The 20,044-nt window shown below is 39.7% G+C and overlaps 2 long non-coding RNA genes across 5 annotated transcripts; one reads left to right on the top strand and one right to left on the bottom strand.

Annotated features, from left to right (window-relative positions):
• Positions 1-7,404: 7,404 nt before the first annotated feature.
• On the bottom strand, positions 7,405-9,825 carry LOC131246690 (uncharacterized). Its single transcript, XR_009171469.1, has 2 exons — positions 9,518-9,825; positions 7,405-9,433 (listed from the first exon to the last, which is right to left on the bottom strand). It is a non-coding gene; the product is annotated as an uncharacterized LOC131246690 (long non-coding RNA).
• Positions 9,826-15,832: 6,007 nt separating this feature from the next.
• LOC131246691 (uncharacterized) lies at positions 15,833-19,974 on the top strand. 4 transcript variants are annotated; one of them, XR_009171471.1, is made up of 3 exons: positions 15,846-16,626; positions 16,725-18,187; positions 19,662-19,974. It is a non-coding gene; the product is annotated as an uncharacterized LOC131246691 (long non-coding RNA). The 4 variants fall into 4 exon arrangements; XR_009171473.1 differs by having other exon boundaries at positions 15,855-16,826; positions 18,101-18,187; XR_009171470.1 differs by lacking the exons at positions 15,846-16,626; positions 16,725-18,187 and adding an exon at positions 19,141-19,510 and having other exon boundaries at positions 19,662-19,733; positions 19,823-19,974.
• The last annotated feature ends 70 nt before the right edge of the window (positions 19,975-20,044 follow it).

Here is a 20,044-nt window from a genome sequence, read left to right on the forward strand (position 1 = left end):
TCAGAACGCTCACCTACTAACTAGTTCGTACGGATTATATACCAACTTTTTTGAGAACTCATCATATCTAATGAGTCTCTAAAATCTTAACGGTCTATATGAAGCAGAACCTCATGAAACCTCCTGGTACCAATTTTTACTTTGAACCAAAATTTCAGTGGGCCATGAAAAATGCAAACAGTTTCTTCCATTGATTTAAATTTCTTTTTGCTATGGCCCACCAGAATCTTAGATCAGGGTGGAAATTCAACCCTCAAGGTATCATCGGATTCCGGATCTTATGGAATGTTCGAATTTGACACCCATAACACGTGTGCAAAGGTGCGCACGTGAGTAGGTGAGCATGCCATATGGGAAAAGGTACTATGCCCTCGACCTCGCGATAAGCTCCCATGAGGTCAAGCTGTGTGGGCCCCACTGTGATGCGTGTCGACCATCAACACCGTGCATTTGATGGGTCCCCTTTAAATTATGGGATATCCCAAAAATCAACCGTATACGGAACTCAGGTGGGCCATACCATCTAAAATCATGTGAAGACACCGTTAAAACATATAAAAGCACTTGGTGGGGCCCACCTGAAATTTTCATGCATCTGAAACTTGGTTTGAACCCTCATCTAAGTGGGACACACATAATGGATGGGGTGGATTTGCAAAACACATCTTGGTGGGCTCAAAAAACTAATTATGAATGTTTTAATGGTGCACGACCCCTCTCCACTTCTGTATGTGGTGTGGCCCACACAAGTCACGAATTGACTTGATTTTTGAGACCTAGGCCCATGATGGAATGATGCATCTGACTGATGGGGTAGATGTTCGAAACACATCACGGTGGGGCCCACACAGCTTGACCTCATGGGACGGACTCGTGAGGTCGAGTTACCTTTTCCCTATATATATATATATATATATATATATATATATATCTATATATATATATATATATATATATATGCTCACCTACACACCTACGCACGTGCGAAAGTATATATATAAGGCATGCTCACCTACACACCTACGCACGTGCGCACTTTCGCACATGTGTCATGGGAATCGAATCCGAACGGTCCATAAGATGCGGTATCCCATGAAACCTTAGGAGGTGAATTTGCACCCTAATCTAAGATTCTAGTGGGCCATAGAAAAGAGAAATTCGAATCAAGGGAAGAAACTGTTTGCATTTTTCATGGCCCACCAAAGTTTTGGATTAAAGTAAAATTTCAAACCAGGGGGTTTCATGAGGTTCTGCTTCATGTGGACCGTTCAGATTTTCGAGAATCATCAGATATGATGAGTTCTTTAAAAGCTCGTATGTAGTATGTATGAACTAGTTCGCAAGTGAGCGTTTCCCCATGTGTGTGTGTGTGTGTGTGTGTGTGTGTATACATACACGGAAACGCTCACCTGCGAACCAGTTCGTACGTACTACATACGAACTTTTTTGAGAACCCATCATACGTGATGTGGATGCAAAATCTGAACCGTTCATGTGAAGCAGAACCTCGTGAAACCCCCCGGGACCAAGTTTTACTTTGATCTAAAACTTTGATGGGCCATTAAAAATGAAAACAGTTTCCTCCCTTGATTTACATTTATCTTTGCTATGGCCTACCATAATTTTAGATCAAGGTGAAAATTTATCATAAGGGGTTTCATGAGATTCCGCATCACATGGACCGTTCAGATTAAACACCCATGACACATGTTCAAAGGTGCGCACGTGCGTAGGTGCGCAGGGGAGCATCACTCTCCGATAGAAAACAGTGATGAGGTGGCCCTTAGAACTTTTTAACGGTGGGTGTCACTCTCCCCTCTGTTTTTTGTGGTGGGGTCCTCTCAAGCTTTGGATCTGATTCATTTTTTGGATCATGCCCTACTATGATCTCTTCAAATGGATGAACGGTGTAGATACGAAACATACATCATGGCGTGGCCGGCAAAACTTGGAGACGTCACTTCTCCTGTCTTGCCGAAAAAAGTGCCGCGCGAGTCTTCCTTCAGGAGACTCTCTCTTGCGCTCAGTCATTAAATCTCAGCCGATGAAGGGATCTAACGGCGGAAGGAGGAGCTCGCATTTAAGGTCGGTGCGGCCTGGTGCGCAGGAAACCGTTTCTGTGTATATATATATATATATATATATATATATATATATATATAGAAAGGACTGTTTGGTACAAGATGAGAGAATTTTTCATTGGATATGATGAAATGACCAAAACAGCCTTATGGAAAATACAAGGTGAAGTCCATGAAACCATTTAAAGCACTTTTACTCTATTATATATAGTTGTAGTTATTTCTATCATCAATGGCCATGCTACCTCCGTCAAGAGAAGTTATGGGCAATCTCTTTGGAAGATTCGTCAGTGTCGCCCAAAACAATTCAAATTGAGTTATCGTGCTCCTAGTTGTGTTGGGACACTTGGAGAACCCAATCAATCGATCAGAACCGTCCTTTCTATTCCCCACACATTTCATGGGTTACCATGAAAACATCACACTGATCAGTTGATTCAATCCACCTGTAAGTTGGATTTCTTTTCTATACCCATCCGTTTCTCAAGCCTTTAAATTGAATGGTTGTGATTGCCCTGTAAATGTGATTCTCTATAACCATAAGCGATCCATGATGGCCCAAACAAATAGATGGCTCAAATTGTTGGTTGGACCTATATTATATAAACAATCTTGACCGTTCATTTAATAGGCTATTAATCAGATGGTTAAAATTATCTATTACTGTCATTTTTTCCTGGTAGCCGTTGGAATCTGTTCTGAACCTAATGGACAGTCCGGATCAAACGTTCAGACTCCCCGAGTATCACCATAAAACTAGGAGCATTATAACTTACAGTGCTCCAAAGAGCACTCGATCTTTTCTCATTACAATTACTTTCATAAAACTATGATTTGAAAATGGGCAGACATCACATTGATATTAAAAGGAAGTAATTTCCTATCCCAATGGGACGCAACTTGCCTGTGCACCCAGCCACAGGAAGTTCTTGTGGTTGGAAGCTATGTGGGGCTCATAGAGATGCCTGTGATAAATCCATTCCGACCATTAGTTTTTCAAGGCCACAATAGTAAAAAGGTCCAAAAATCAGACAGATAAAAGACTCTTTTGGGCCACACCACATAGAACAGCGGGGATTGAATGCCTACCATTGGAAACTGTGGGAGCCATAGAAGTTCTGTATCAGGATGATATTTGTACCTACCGTTTATCTGAGTGGTAATAACCCTATGAACGGTTTGGATGGCATATAAACATCGTTGTCAGCTCCAAGAAGGTTTTAACCGTGCACATTTCTGTTCTAAATGTTTCCTACGGTCTGGCCCATCTCAATTTTGGATCTGCCTCATATTGTGGTCTTGCGAAACTGATGGACGGAGTGGATTTGTCATGGGCGTCTCTATGGACCCCACATAGCTTCTGACCACAGGAACTTCCTGTGGCCGGCGTCAGGTCAGTCCCATCAATGGAGATGATCGAGGTCTGGCGTGCATCCCAGCTGCACACGTGGCTGCAATCTGATCGGCTGGACCGTTCGTCAGGTGGGCCCATCATTTGTGCAGTACTAATGACAAAACTGTCCAATTACTTGAAATTGTTGCTTAGGGAATGTATCATTGTCATTTTTAATCAATCTTTTAGTGGCTGGTGTTTGGACGGTCACGATTATCTACTTTGTATTATTCCAAAAGTGGCCCATCCACACAAGGCAGCCGTTGTTTGGTAATCAAGACTGTGGATCTGATGAACCCGATTCTCGATTAATAGTGCCTCAATACATTTCCAGATTGGAAGATTCTCAGCCATCCAATCTTTGGTCGGTTTCATGTGGAATCTGGGCCATTTCTTTATTTTATTTTAACTATCTATCTTAGGCCAAGAATCAAAGGGTTAGGATCTTCCAATCTAGGATACTCTTGAGACGTCCCCCATCCACGGTGGGGCCCATCATATAAATGCTATGATGACAGAGCATTGCACATTTACAGATGAACAAGGTCCATGTCATTCTCCCAATCATAATAATCCCGTAAATAGCTGATGTGGCACGTCCACCTTGGATTTCCCATGTCTTAAATATCACTCTCATCAAACTATCCTGACCATCCATCAATAGATGTTTGGCCATTGAATGTATGAACCGTAGCCCATGTCTCTTTTTGGGCCAATACTCTCATCCAATCAAAGTAATTTTCACGTCGTCCCAATCCAAAGGAGGAAATGTGCGATCCAGATTGATTAATGTGGGGCCCACTGCATGATCCGTATTAATGAAATGATCTGACGTCCCTCAATGTACTCCTTAACAAGCAACAAAGTTACGAGAGATCCAACATATTCATTGTGATTGATCCAAATGCTTGAATATTTTTTCCCAATCCTCTGAATATGAGCACCCATGCATGAGTATTAATGCTATGTCTTAAATCTATCAATGACAGAATTTGTCACGGCCATCAACAAATACTAGAACCCATCAAGGTCTTCGATGAGATGTCAATGCTATCAAAGGTCCCGTCAAGCACACGCACAAAGTAACGTAAATGTACGGTTTATTTCCTATATCGTTTGTGTATATATATATATATATATATATATATATATATATATATATATATATATATATATATATAATTGGGATTTGGGAGATGTCATAATGTATTGGGATTTTCTAAATCCTTCTTAAGGATTCAAGGGTATAATTAAGACTTGTGAAATAGATTCAATGCTTGTTTGAATCCTTAAGACTCTCTCATACTATTTTTATAGTACATTACTCGTTCTTTGTGCCATACTTTTATCCACAAAGGTTTCTCCAAGTAAAAATTATATGGTTCTTGCCTGGGCTTGATTGTTGGATTGCATGTGCCTGGCTTGATTTGTCTCCGTGGAATCCACGGCTTCCTAACATATCTTGGTAATCAGACCATGGACATACAAAGAAATGATCAGAAAATAAACATCTTCTATTAGTACTTACTAATCGCAGCAAAATCAACTAGGTGTCTGATGACCCCTCTCAAAATTCACGGTCACGAAACGGAAGCATGGCCCATCCAAGCCACTAATGGATGGTTCAGATTAATTTTGAACTTTTTAAAATACCCCTCTGTTGTGAAATCAGCAATCGTAGGGACCGGCTTCCACAACTAATGCAAGTTTTAGTAAAGCACTTCCAAAATCGACCGGACTCGGTCCATATCAAGACAAGTCGCTCTGATTGTCATGACGAGCCATCAGACTCTAATTACTAACCAAATCACACGCATGGAGCCATGCTACTCGGAGTCTGTCTGGGAAGAAATAGATCTTTACCCAAAACAAGGAGAAAAATCAGAAAGACGAAAGAATGGTACAAAATCTCAATGAAAATAGCCTCATAGGTGAAATCTCTCTTCCAACCTTACTCTTTAGGACCACTCTAAAAACGCCTGTTTGGATAGAATGAAAACTGGAAAATGCAATTAGTTAGTTTGCACTGATGAGACATTCGCACCTGTGAGCCACCTGGGGTTGTGGGACCACATATCATCAAAATTGAATTGATCCATCATTAAATTGTTTTAATCATTGATTTAGGCCCACCAATGTCTACATATCAAAGAAATGTGACCAATTTCTACTTCTTACAAGCCCACATCAAACAGGTCTTAACATAATACCAGCAATGAAGTTATAATTTCAATTCAATTTAGCACTGTTGGATTGTATGGCCATCAATGGCCTTCTCCAGTAACGGCCCCCCTCCTCTCGTAATGGCTGAAAACGTCCCTCATAATGGTTTCTCCTACAGTGATGGAAATTTTCAAAACGAAAACTATCCCAATCTTTATAAAAGGGACAAATATGACTAGATCTGACATAAAAAATAAAAATCTATCATAGCATAATAAAAAAAGTACCTATTATTTTAGTGAGAAGTCCTTGTTAGAACTCGCGGAGGGTAATCCAAATTCTCTGTGAAAAAATTCTTTCGAGAAAAATCCACAGCACAAGGCGACAAATAATGCATTATAAAAGCAATATTACAAGAGATAATAAATCTTATCGATTCGATCAACCCTTGAATTACTTTTGAAATCCTAGCTATGCCCTTAAACCCTTTAGAACAATTTAAAAAGCCCTAATTCTCGCCCTAATCCCAATTACACCCAATATATATATATATATATATATATATATATATATATATATATATATATATATATATATATATATAATCCCGATTGCACACACACACACACACTCTACTCAATTGGAATAAAAAATAAATCACGCACTTGTGCAAAACCGTGAGCGACTTCAATGGATCCTTTGATTGCATCAACATACATCGAAAATGAGACGATGACATCAAAGATCCTTCAATGCTATCAAGTAGCAACCTCAAAAACTGTCCATTAATCAACTAGGATTTTTCCGAATTTTCTCAATGGGTCGAGCATCTGTTGATGGCATCAATACCATCGTCAACATGTCTGTCAATGACATCAACAGACCCAGTTACAAATAAATTTAAGACATTAGACAACAGTCCTCATGCCAGCAATCCATTGCCAAATGGCGCTACCCGATTTCCGATCACCGACCTCCATCCGCATGACCTTCAACCACCTAAATGCAGCCTTAATGAGCTTCGTAAATATAATGGTTGATCATGAAATACATAAGGTACCACCTGAGTGGGGGAGCTTATGGTGGTTCCTTGTAAGAAAACAACAATGGTATGTTACGCCAGCACCTCCCAGATAGTGAGATCCATTCCTCCCATACACGGGCCCACCTCAGTGGTGGACCATATCTTTGACAAGTATTTCTTCTTGTTTTTTAGATTGTTTCTGCAGACTGGCCCCTTAATTCCTATACTCTTTTTGGAAAATTCTCCTTGTCTGATAAAGATGTTTTCAACAGGGTTGCTACTTAATTTGTGGACCATGTTCCATACTATCAACGATCTGGATCAATGGACTATGGACTGTTTCCATAATGTCAACGGTCAGGATTATGGGCCTCATGGGTACAAAATAAATCTGAACCATCCACGGGAGCTGTTTGTAAATCTGAACCATCCACGGGAGCTGACCCTACTAGTGAGAAACACATCTTTGCATCACACATGGATTGTGCAAGATGAGAAGAAGAAGAAGCAGAAGCAGAAGAAGCAGAAGAAGAAGAAGAAGAAGACTGTTTTTGCAAGACAAACAAAATAAAAAAACATATTTCAGGAGAGGGTTTTGATAGGGCATTGTGTCTCCTGCTGTAAAAGATGGGCAGTTTCCACTCCTGGATTGCATATCAGATGATCAGAACAGTTCATGTTCTTGACTCTTATCCTGCAGGGGCCATCAGAAGATGCACTTACTATAGATAGAGATGAGCATGGAACATTGAAAAGTTACTTTTTTAATGGATCAAATTTATTTGAGTTCAAGATTCAAAGGGCAGGATCATCAATGAAGCATGATCACGAGACAATTAGTTTTATATGGTAGTAATGAGAACATGAGCAGTTCAAATCAAAGGATGCATGCATTTCGGCAGCAGTGGAGTGGAGCAAGAAGCATGTTCTAGCTCAAGAGCAGCAGGCAGGTGAGAGGTAGGAGCCGCTCCACAGCTTAGATTGCCGGATTGTCCTGAGCCAGGTGGGGCTTGCGCCACTTCCTCCATGGTTGAAGTTGCTTCACGAAACTAGTCAACTTTTAGGCTACGCACAGACTCGACACAGTACTTGAGACCCTCAGCTCGAATCCTGTCCCAGCTCCAACACAGGCCTAGCATAGCAAGTTCATGCCCCACTCAAAATAATTTAGTTGGGACCAGACCTTCAAGTGGATTATCAAAATAATTCGCATTTGAATTTTCCTAATATATCCGTTTATCAAGTGGACCACCTGCACAAAGAAATACACATATTAGAAGAGTGAAACCAATGTTCCATATTTAAGATAGATGGTTGCATAACCAATGATTAAAATGATATTTGCAAAGGATAACACATGCCAGTACATATAAAGTTGGGTCAGACCAAGATGCTACCTCCTTGCTTGACCTGAAGCCGGGTCTAGAGGGTTACCTGGCCCGTTGCCACCTTTGAATCGTCCACCATATAGTACTGTAGTAGGGGGCAATGTACCCTATCAAAACTCTTTTGTTCTCAAATAAATGCTCCATAAACAATGAGATGATAAGTAGCTGGTCTGAGAGGATGATCAGCCACACCAGGTTCTGGAAAAATAATTTATCTACTGTTATCAAAAAAGGCCGTGGCATGCCTGCCCCAAAATTTCATATAATAATGCCCATGTGTTGGGTGGCACAAAATATCATGAAATTTCATATGATTAATCAGTCTAATTTAGTCAGAGTTTCATGATATTTCATGAAATTTGGAGGAACCAAAAGCACCCATAATCATTTCACTCTTCCAAATACCTTTTTTCACATCTAGGTAAATAATCACAAGACATTAATGAATATAATGCTTGTTTGGATAGCTTGCTAGCCTTTGTTTACCCATGGCACAAAAACCTATTTTGCAATGCGAATGTCTCACTAGCAAATATACAGGGTCCTGATCATCAAAGTAAATGCATAGTTTGCTAATGTGCACTTTCTTCAGTTGTCCAATCTTTTCATGAGGAAAAAAGGCTTTTCATGAGAGAGAGAGAGAGAGATACAGCTGTCCAAAAGTTAAAGGGTTACTTATTGGATGGTATTCAATCAGGCCTTTAGCGTATGAACACTTGTAAATTGATACACTGGTATCTTGGCTGGTCCCACGTCTCCAATTCTTGCTCGGTGTATATGATGTCGGTCAATGTTGCTGAAATGCATGAGTTGGTTGTGTTCCCTACCACAGGATGGGGTGGGAGGTGTTGGAAATGGAGAAGATGAGAAAGAGTAGCACGAGAACCCCTAGTAGGTGCCCAGCCCCTGGCGTGGCTGCATGTGTGGCAATAAACCTCATCTTTTTTTAGATGCTGCACAATCCTTTGGAGTCGCCATACCACCCTATGTGCGAGGCCACATAACCCTCCGTCGTAGCCGCGCCATCCTATTTTGTGTGGCTACACCAACACCATAGGTAAGGGAACAAAGGGACGAGATATGTAACATGTTGTGGGGCCCGTCCACTAGTAAGTTGAAGACGTGTTGTCAGCATGCCATTTCTGTCATTCGATTGGGGATGTGAACAGGCTTGTCCTCTGCATGTGGTTGATTTGTCACCAGGTATCGTGTTTTAGCTTCTCGGATTAGCATCTGTTTAGAGAGAAAGAAAGAAAATGTCTATAATTACATGACAATTCTCACCTGTTCCATTGAGAATTTCTGGATGGCCCTCCTTATCGGATTAGTATCTGTTTAGAGAGAAAGAAAGAAAATGTCTATATAATTACATGACAATTCTCACCTGTTCCATTGAGAATTTCTGGAAGGCCCCCCTCTGTTTAGAGAGAGAAAGAAAACGACTATATAATTACATGACAATTCTCACCTGTACCATTGAGAATTTCTGGAAGCCCCCCGTTATCCAAGGTCTTTAGAAAAAATGACACTTTTCACGGGTTAATCTATCGATTGGCTACATTTTGTCAAACTTCTAGGAAAAATGATTTTTTTTTTAATATTAAAAATCACATAAATATTCAAAAACTCATTTGTAAATATGATGGGAAAACCCAAATTGGCTAATCTTTTACTTCTAGTTATATTTTTTTATAGCGTGAGCTGTATTGTAGGAATAGAATATTTAAATGGTATGAACTCTTTTATGACATAACTGCATAATCAGATTTGGCTACATGGCAGCATAATCAGATTTGGCTCCATGGCTCAATGGTAGACAAACTTTGTTTCAACACTGAGATCATGGGATCAAGTGCCCATGTGGTGTAAGTGGGTGTGTGGTGTGAGTGTATGAATGGGGAAAAAAAAAAAAAATACTATTTCTGGTAGATAATGCCTAATTTAGGCCCTTATAATATGAAAACATATCATATCATGCATACTTGTTTTTTTGGCAAGGTTTCAAAGTTCTTAGCGTGTAACCATCTCTCTTTTAACATATCATTAGTTTCACTGAAAAACACCATATTCCCAGTATCTGCCCCATGATTCCCTAAGAACACTGCTTTCCCCTATACATGTGACATATCCCATCACTCGATAGGACACGTGGCAGGGTTATCTGCAAATCGGGTCCGCCCACTTGAAGGGACCTCATGTAGATGGCTTATGTGTCAAAGATCACTCCTATTAGGCAATCCTATCCATTAAAATGACAGTGGAAAACAAAGTTAAAGAGTCAAATTTGCAGTGGTAAACTGGAGAATAAGCAATGGAGATGATTTTCTCGTGGTTTTATTTTTAAACATATGCCATCCATCCTAGTGCCAGATCAATGCAGTCGAACCTACCACGTGTCACTTGTATAGATCATGTATGCATTGAACGTATGAGAACTTTGATACTCTGGCAGTGTTTGATGGATGATATATGTAAGTGCCTAGAAATTACTAAAATTGAATACATTGGATACAAGTCAATGTAAATTTTCTGATTATGGGTGCCATTGTAGATTTATTATGAACCAAAAATTAAGATTATCTTTAGAGCTGTACACGAACCGAGTTAGCTCGGTTAACTTGCTCAACTCGACTTGGAAAAGCTTGATTCAACTCGGCTCGAAACTGGGTTCAAGCTGAGTTGAGTTGATATTTTGAACTCGAAAAAATTTCAAGCCGAGTCCAAGCTAGACCGAGCTTGACTCAACTCAACTCGGCTCTGAACTTGACTTGAACTAAATGGTCTAAGACAAAGGGTCAAGCGCCAAGAGGAATACAACAAGGCCGGCGAGCTAGCGCCTTTCCTGGCCTATTGGCTCAGGTTGGTGGTACTCCCTAGTTCCAAGTGGGTAGACACCATCAGACCCACTCTATTTGTGGTTGTTGGAGTAATTACAGAAGGAAGAAAATATCCCTTTTGGCGATGTGGCAATTACTATAAGAGTATCTCGATTAGAGCATCCTCAGCTTATGCGTCTTGGCATTACTTCACAGGATGTTGGGAATATACTTTATATGGACTTATGATGAACTTGAAAAGATGTATTATGGAACTGGTTAAATCAGATGGACACAGCACAATCTGAACGGAGGTATGCGTGTGCCATTAATTGAGTAGTTGGGGTTATAATTCTCTGTTAGGATGAGCAGCAATGAGACTAATGCCAGTGGTTTTCAGATGAGCTTGCTGGTTTTAAGAGTCATGGAAGATGGTGTTGTATTTTTTCAACTCCAAAATTATTTTATCCTGCACAGTCTGGACATTCCAAATTATTTTTTGCTGGCTACTGGTTACTCTGATGCTGCTTTTTTATTTTGCATTTAAATTTTCCTGTTGTAGATTGTGTGAGACTATCAACCATTCCTCACAGTGATTGGTACCTAAAAGCTTTGAGAATTGTGATGGATACTGCTGAGAATGTGCCATGTGTGTGCGAGAGACCTAGGGCATTCCTCAGGTGGGCCTGCCCTGTATGTGCCAAAGCCCAAATTTCGGGTATGTATGGTCATCAGATGGGCCATGTGTACAAAGAAAGGATGGTTAGGAGAATTGATCAGTGTCCACATTCAATGTACGCGTGGTACATTTGATGACTGGATTGGTCTGATTTTCAGGTGATAGAAGATATGATAGGTCCAGCACCTCTTGAGGAATCACTTGGATCTGTCACCCATGGTACATTTTAGGCCACATCCACAAATGCAAGCGATTTCCATCCGATTAGGGAGGTAAGCACCCATCCTTTTTGTAATCCTTTGTGTTGAGCTAGGATTTGTATGAAATCCTAACATGCAAGTGTATTGTCTTAGGATTCTGGCCGATCAACATCGAGTTTGGCGCTTTTAGGTCGTTTTTCAAGATCTCAACTATCCATAGGTGTGGACTATTACTCCTAGGTGGTCTAGTACCAATTTCATTATGAGATTAATGATTTTGATTGCTTGGTTGATGTTTTTAGAGAATATAGAGAAAAACCTAGGATTTTATGCATATTGGAGTGGTGTGGAATTATATGTTTTATTTGATTTCCTCACATGATGTTGTTCTCGCTTCTTACATGACTTAGTGTAAATTTGTTGATTACTTGTTGATGTCTTGTTGGATTGCTCTTATGATGTTGCCCTATAGCATGCATGCCTTAATTATTTCTTGTGCAAATTTGATTTCCATGAGTTGTGGGAAGTGAGCAACTTCCTCACTAACACACACAACACACATGCACCATTACTCATAAATCATGATAGTCTGCTTAGTAGATAAATTTAAATTGTATGTGGGTGTGTGAGAATGTGATGATGATTTTGCTAGATGATGACCCTGTCCGTTGACTTGTGGTGGACCATCATCCAAACCCTAGGGTTGGTCAAGAAAGCAAGGAGAGCTGAGGCGGTCCCGTAGGTAGGACCGCCTTGAGGCTAAACCCGCGGATTTGGGCGAGTGCGTGTGGGCGACAGTAGTTGGACTACATGGGTTGCTTGCACCCGATGTCGTACCGCCATGTACTCGCCTGGGCTCGTGCGGTCTAGCCTACTGTCTGACCAACCATGTTTGTTAACCCTGTTTGCTCACATCTGTATGGAACCTGTGACACCCTACAACCGAGGTAGCCCATCAATAATCCACTGGAAAATGGTTCACAGCCTCGTGAGCCGGGTATGGTGGAATAGGACACTGTGTCCGAGCTATCGGCCTATACTGGGGTGACGCGCCTCCCCGTAGTGACCGCGAGCTACCCCACATTCAGCACCCTCATGTGCTTGAAGTCGGGGATGGGGGAAACCCGACGAGGTCAAGGACCGCGGGGTCTCGGCCTCACGCATTGGGGGGCCTTGGCCTCGCAACTAGTTCAGGGCATATGATATGTGAGGTGTAACAGATTTCCAAACCTGCTGGATGAATGGACTTAACTAATAACTCGGCTAACACGATCGCATCGCATCGCACTAGTTAGGGTAGCGACTCGGCAGTCGAGGTCGCACTGAGGGAGTGTTGGCATTGGCGATCGTTAGATGTTGTCGCACGAGGGAGCGTTGTTGTGAGGGCATGCATCATATCATGCTGCATACATGCGCATTAATAAGATTACTTAGATGTATGTGATTGTATGCTTTTCATTAAGACCATATTAAAATTGATGCATATGATAACTTGAGATTAATAGCCCCCACTAAGTTGATCACTCACTCCCACTCTGGGACGGTGTTTTAAAACACCAACCAGACCCGTTCATAGATGCAGGTGATTCAGACTTCGTGGAGCCTGACGATGCGAGCCTTGAGGAGGAGGACCGGTTCTCTTCTTCCAGCTGATGAACGGGTCCTCATCGGACCTGTAGATGGCACGTTGGATCGCCGCGCTGAGGGCTCAGCTTTATTCTTTTTGACATATTATTCTTTTTATGAATTTGTTGGGCGTCACCTTGTGCGCCCGTTTGTATTCTTTTAGGTATGTATATATAAGTATAATTGATTTTCTTCTATTTTAGTAAACTTGTGTGATTGTGCTTCATGTTCTAGGAAGTTCCAGAATGCGCATTTAGACTGGATTAATCCCATATTAATGAAAACTGGATAAAAGTGACCCCGGGAACTCGGGAGTCGAGCGTATGCCACATAACCCTCCGTCGTAGCCGCGCCATCCTATTTTGTGTGGCTACACCAACACCATAGGTAAGGGAACAAAGGGACGAGATATGTAACATGTTGTGGGGCCCGTCCACTAGTAAGTTGAAGACGTGTTGTCAGCATGCCATTTCTGTCATTCGATTGGGGATGTGAACAGGCTTGTCCTCTGCATGTGGTTGATTTGTCACCAGGTATCGTGTTTTAGCTTCTCGGATTAGCATCTGTTTAGAGAGAAAGAAAGAAAATGTCTATAATTACATGACAATTCTCACCTGTTCCATTGAGAATTTCTGGATGGCCCTCCTTATCGGATTAGTATCTGTTTAGAGAGAAAGAAAGAAAATGTCTATATAATTACATGACAATTCTCACCTGTTCCATTGAGAATTTCTGGAAGGCCCCCCTCTGTTTAGAGAGAGAAAGAAAACGACTATATAATTACATGACAATTCTCACCTGTACCATTGAGAATTTCTGGAAGCCCCCCGTTATCCAAGGTCTTTAGAAAAAATGACACTTTTCACGGGTTAATCTATCGATTGGCTACATTTTGTCAAACTTCTAGGAAAAATGATTTTTTTTTTAATATTAAAAATCACATAAATATTCAAAAACTCATTTGTAAATATGATGGGAAAACCCAAATTGGCTAATCTTTTACTTCTAGTTATATTTTTTTATAGCGTGAGCTGTATTGTAGGAATAGAATATTTAAATGGTATGAACTCTTTTATGACATAACTGCATAATCAGATTTGGCTACATGGCAGCATAATCAGATTTGGCTCCATGGCTCAATGGTAGACAAACTTTGTTTCAACACTGAGATCATGGGATCAAGTGCCCATGTGGTGTAAGTGGGTGTGTGGTGTGAGTGTATGAATGGGGAAAAAAAAAAAAAAATACTATTTCTGGTAGATAATGCCTAATTTAGGCCCTTATAATATGAAAACATATCATATCATGCATACTTGTTTTTTTGGCAAGGTTTCAAAGTTCTTAGCGTGTAACCATCTCTCTTTTAACATATCATTAGTTTCACTGAAAAACACCATATTCCCAGTATCTGCCCCATGATTCCCTAAGAACACTGCTTTCCCCTATACATGTGACATATCCCATCACTCGATAGGACACGTGGCAGGGTTATCTGCAAATCGGGTCCGCCCACTTGAAGGGACCTCATGTAGATGGCTTATGTGTCAAAGATCACTCCTATTAGGCAATCCTATCCATTAAAATGACAGTGGAAAACAAAGTTAAAGAGTCAAATTTGCAGTGGTAAACTGGAGAATAAGCAATGGAGATGATTTTCTCGTGGTTTTATTTTTAAACATATGCCATCCATCCTAGTGCCAGATCAATGCAGTCGAACCTACCACGTGTCACTTGTATAGATCATGTATGCATTGAACGTATGAGAACTTTGATACTCTGGCAGTGTTTGATGGATGATATATGTAAGTGCCTAGAAATTACTAAAATTGAATACATTGGATACAAGTCAATGTAAATTTTCTGATTATGGGTGCCATTGTAGATTTATTATGAACCAAAAATTAAGATTATCTTTAGAGCTGTACACGAACCGAGTTAGCTCGGTTAACTTGCTCAACTCGACTTGGAAAAGCTTGATTCAACTCGGCTCGAAACTGGGTTCAAGCTGAGTTGAGTTGATATTTTGAACTCGAAAAAATTTCAAGCCGAGTCCAAGCTAGACCGAGCTTGACTCAACTCAACTCGGCTCTGAACTTGACTTGAACTAAATGGTCTAAGACAAAGGGTCAAGCGCCAAGAGGAATACAACAAGGCCGGCGAGCTAGCGCCTTTCCTGGCCTATTGGCTCAGGTTGGTGGTACTCCCTAGTTCCAAGTGGGTAGACACCATCAGACCCACTCTATTTGTGGTTGTTGGAGTAATTACAGAAGGAAGAAAATATCCCTTTTGGCGATGTGGCAATTACTATAAGAGTATCTCGATTAGAGCATCCTCAGCTTATGCGTCTTGGCATTACTTCACAGGATGTTGGGAATATACTTTATATGGACTTATGATGAACTTGAAAAGATGTATTATGGAACTGGTTAAATCAGATGGACACAGCACAATCTGAACGGAGGTATGCGTGTGCCATTAATTGAGTAGTTGGGGTTATAATTCTCTGTTAGGATGAGCAGCAATGAGACTAATGCCAGTGGTTTTCAGATGAGCTTGCTGGTTTTAAGAGTCATGGAAGATGGTGTTGTATTTTTTCAACTCCAAAATTATTTTATCCTGCACAGTCTGGACATTCCAAATTATTTTTTGCTGGCTACTGGTTACTCTGATGCTGCTTTTTTATTTTGCATTTAAATTTTCCTGTTGTAGATTGTGTGAGACTATCAACCATTCCTCACAGTGATTGGTACCTAAAAGCTTTGAGAATTGTGATGGATACTGCTGAGAATGTGCCATGTGTGTGCGAGAGACCTAGGGCATTCCTCAGGTGGGCCTGCCCTGTATGTGCCAAAGCCCAAATTTCGGGTATGTATGGTCATCAGATGGGCCATGTGTACAAAGAAAGGATGGTTAGGAGAATTGATCAGTGTCCACATTCAATGTACGCGTGGTACATTTGATGACTGGATTGGTCTGATTTTCAGGTGATAGAAGATATGATAGGTCCAGCACCTCTTGAGGAATCACTTGGATCTGTCACCCATGGTACATTTTAGGAAGTTGGATTGAGATCCTACTTTCATGGGTTGCCATAGGAGCACTTAAAAGCACTGCACTTAATGGAGACAGTTTCTAAATAATTATGTTTGTTCTAGGGCTGATGAATGGAATGTCAACAAATGGGCATGGGAAGGGGCATTAAAAGTAATCAGCAAAGGGGAGGAGTGCATTATCAAGCTTGAAGATAAGACCACAGGTTCAATGATCTTTTAGTTACAATTAAGAGGAAAAGAAATTGATGCAGTCTTAGACAATACCATTATTTCTATTAAGCACATGGAATGTTTTAAGCAGGAGAGCTTTATGCTGGAGCATTTCTAAGAAACAGGGAGCCACATCCAGTGGAGCCTGTGATTGACAGCAGCAGGTTTGGGTCCGTTTGTTATTGGAACTAGGGTTAGTCTATGATATCTCAATACTCAATCAGATGGGAAAATTACAGTTTCCTTAATTATGTGTTTGCCTTAAGTTCAAATTACTGATATTGTAATAGGGTATGATAGTTGAGGAGTAACTTCTATTTCCTGATTTGATATACATGAATGCTAAATGCACGGTAGGAGATCTGGATAGTCTTGACTGATATACATGAATGCTAAATGCACCATTTAAGAAACAGTGGATAACATATGTACAACTATGCTATTTTGAAGGATTACAAAAGTCACATCCTTTATTATTATTATTTTTTTAATGCAATAGTTGTAATTTTTTACATTCACTTGATTGAATCTGAAATGGATTTTTATGTTTTAATTTTATTATGATTTTTATTTGTTCTTGCATTAATGAATGGAATGTTGCTTTTCAGATTCTTTTCATTGAATCTGGATTTATTTTTAATTTGTTGAATTTATTTATTTTGGGTTAAATGAGAGAATAGCTTGATTGATTGGATGGGAGTGCTCATTGGGCCAAACAAGTGGGTCAAGAAAACAATTGCCTTGGATAATGTTTACTGAATTTTCCTCAGCTTTCGTATAGTAATTTACATGAGTTTAACTGCCTACAAACTGGAATTTTCTTAAATTTTGAGATGAGACCATTTAATTGAATTCTTAAACTAACTCTAGCTAGATGCTATATTTATTCCATTTAAGAATTAGCTGCCCAAACAACCCTGCTGCTTGGTGTCTTGAATGGTGTCCTGGATAAAGAATTAAGATGACTTGGTGTTACTTCATCTTAGACCATTATCTAATAATGATTCAAATCATATGCAGACATTGAACACATGATCCCTCTTCTATGCAACTTTAAATGCTCTTGCTTACTTTTACATGGTAAGCTTGATCTATTGAAGTTACCATTACTGTCAGCTGTCCATCATATTAAAGGTTTTTTGGCAGATATTTTTCTTTTTCAGGTTTGCTCTTGGGGAGGTTATACCTTCATTATTAATCTTATCCCAATGCACGTGCTTCTGTGCATTTTAACTGGTCGCTACTCTTCTCGGCTGTACGCTGCTTATGCTCCCCTCATAAGTATCCATTCTTTAAAAAAATGTATGGCATTGGGAAGCTTGTATAACTTTTACTTCTTTCGTGAACCTTGTAGGATCACTCTGAATGTCCTGCAACTTACCTCACTGGAGACATATAGTCTGTTATCGATGAACTATTTCCTTTTGATAGGAAGATTTTCTTTGATATTTATCTTCGTCAATGCAGGTTGTCTTGGGAACTTTGCTGGCTTCGCTGGTGCCTGTTGTGGGTTTTAATGCAGTGATGACTTCAGAGCATTTTGCATCATTTTTGGTCAGTTCATTTACAATGATGACTCTCTCTCTCTCTCTCTCTCTCTCTCTCTCTCTCTCTCTCTCTCTCTCTCTCTCTCTCTCTCTCTCAGAATTCTGGAATCTGTAAGAGCTTCTCAAAAGTCAATATCCATCCCTAGTTCTTCTTCTTTCAGCTTCTTCATGATTAGAAATCTCCTATCTTCGATTCTCTCTTCTTTTTTTCGATTATTTCAATCTATTTTAATGATTTTCAATAGATAGTCATCGAATTGCAGTTTTTGAATATAATTCTCTGATTTCAGCTGATGATCTGATCTCTGCAATGTCTTCTTTTCTAATTCTCTCCTCATTTCGATTCTTTCATCTGAATTTCACGCTTGTTGACGGATTTCGAAGATTTCGAGGTCTATGCAACACATTTCGAGCCAATTATGATGATCTTCCATGGATAATCTTGGATTTCTTCAGACGATTTCGAACTTAAATACTATTAGATTGAATGCAGTTTCTTGAATTTTACTTGTTCTTGTGATGTCCAGATCCCCGCAGATAAACTCGTCTGTTTTTTTTTTTTTTTTTCCAACATGAAATTCTGGCTTAACAACTTCACTTTTCGAAGATTTTAGATGTTTTTTGATCGAATTTGATATTCTTTTGGTGATTCTTGTGGTTGATCTTTGAATTCTTTGAGAGATTAACGGATTCAAATGATCAAATCACAGTTCTTGAAAGGTTTTCTGTCACTTGATTCTCGACTGTGTAGAATCAGTATATCTTGAGCATCAATGAATTGGACCTCTGTAATCTCTGTTTTCTGATTTCCCATTTTGGAGATTTTCTCAGTGAGATCCATTGAAGCTTCCTTTTATAAGCAATTTTAGTTGCCTTTAAAAAAACAGTATGGAATGAGTTACTGTTCTTGATTTTATATAATTCCCAGCATGGAATGAGTTACTGTTCTTGATTTTATATTTTTTATTTTTTTTGCCTATGGATTACTAGATGATTTGTGCTGCTGACTGTAAATTTCTCTGTTATGGTTTTCAAATTTGTCTCTCTTCTTTCTTAATTCAGGTTTCTTTATGGTTGCTTTGATTTCCTCATATCTCTGTATTTTTTTCTTCTTGATCTGGATTTTTTGGGATTATCTGTCGAGTTGGGATTACTATTAAATCAATCATTTGTTTCTTTTTTTAGGCAATTACAGAGATATTTTCCAAGCATTCTGTTCCTTAGCTTTTCGCAGCAATGGCTAAGCTGCTTCTGATGCGTTGTCTCCTCGCATTTCTGTATTCTGCATTACTGTTTTCTGCAACCTCAGCAACTACTGATCCGTTTGATGGTTCTCTCTCTCTCTCTCTCTCTCTCTCTCTCTCTCTCTCTCTCTCTCTCTCCTGATTGTTGATATGGTAGAATGACTTAAATATAGGCTTTGGATAGAAAAATGCCAGGTCATTGTGATCAGTATTGATTTCTTCTCTTTTGCAATGCAGAAATTTGGCATTCAATCAAATCAGCCAGAACATCCCTACCTCCTTGGCTTCTATGAAATATCTCTGCTCCCTGTGAGTTTCTTGTTGAATACGAACTCAAAAAGGTTTTGGTTTATGAATATGGGACATATTTTCATGAATCACATTTTATCTGAATGCAGGAATCTTAGCCACAATTCCCTATCTGGGCCCATTGGAAACATATTTACAGATCTACTAAATCTAAAACAATTGTAAGATTTGAAACAATACTTTTTATATGTAGAAAAGTAGATGAGAATTTAGATATCTATATATATTTGTTTGGTCTCGATTTTGAGTACTTTTGCATGTTCTTAGTTGCATTTTCTGTTGTACTACAGTGTAGCCAGTTTGTATGAAAC

This window comes from Magnolia sinica, chromosome 5 (assembly GCF_029962835.1).
Source record: "Magnolia sinica isolate HGM2019 chromosome 5, MsV1, whole genome shotgun sequence".
NCBI classification, from domain to species: Eukaryota; Viridiplantae; Streptophyta; class Magnoliopsida; order Magnoliales; family Magnoliaceae; genus Magnolia; species Magnolia sinica.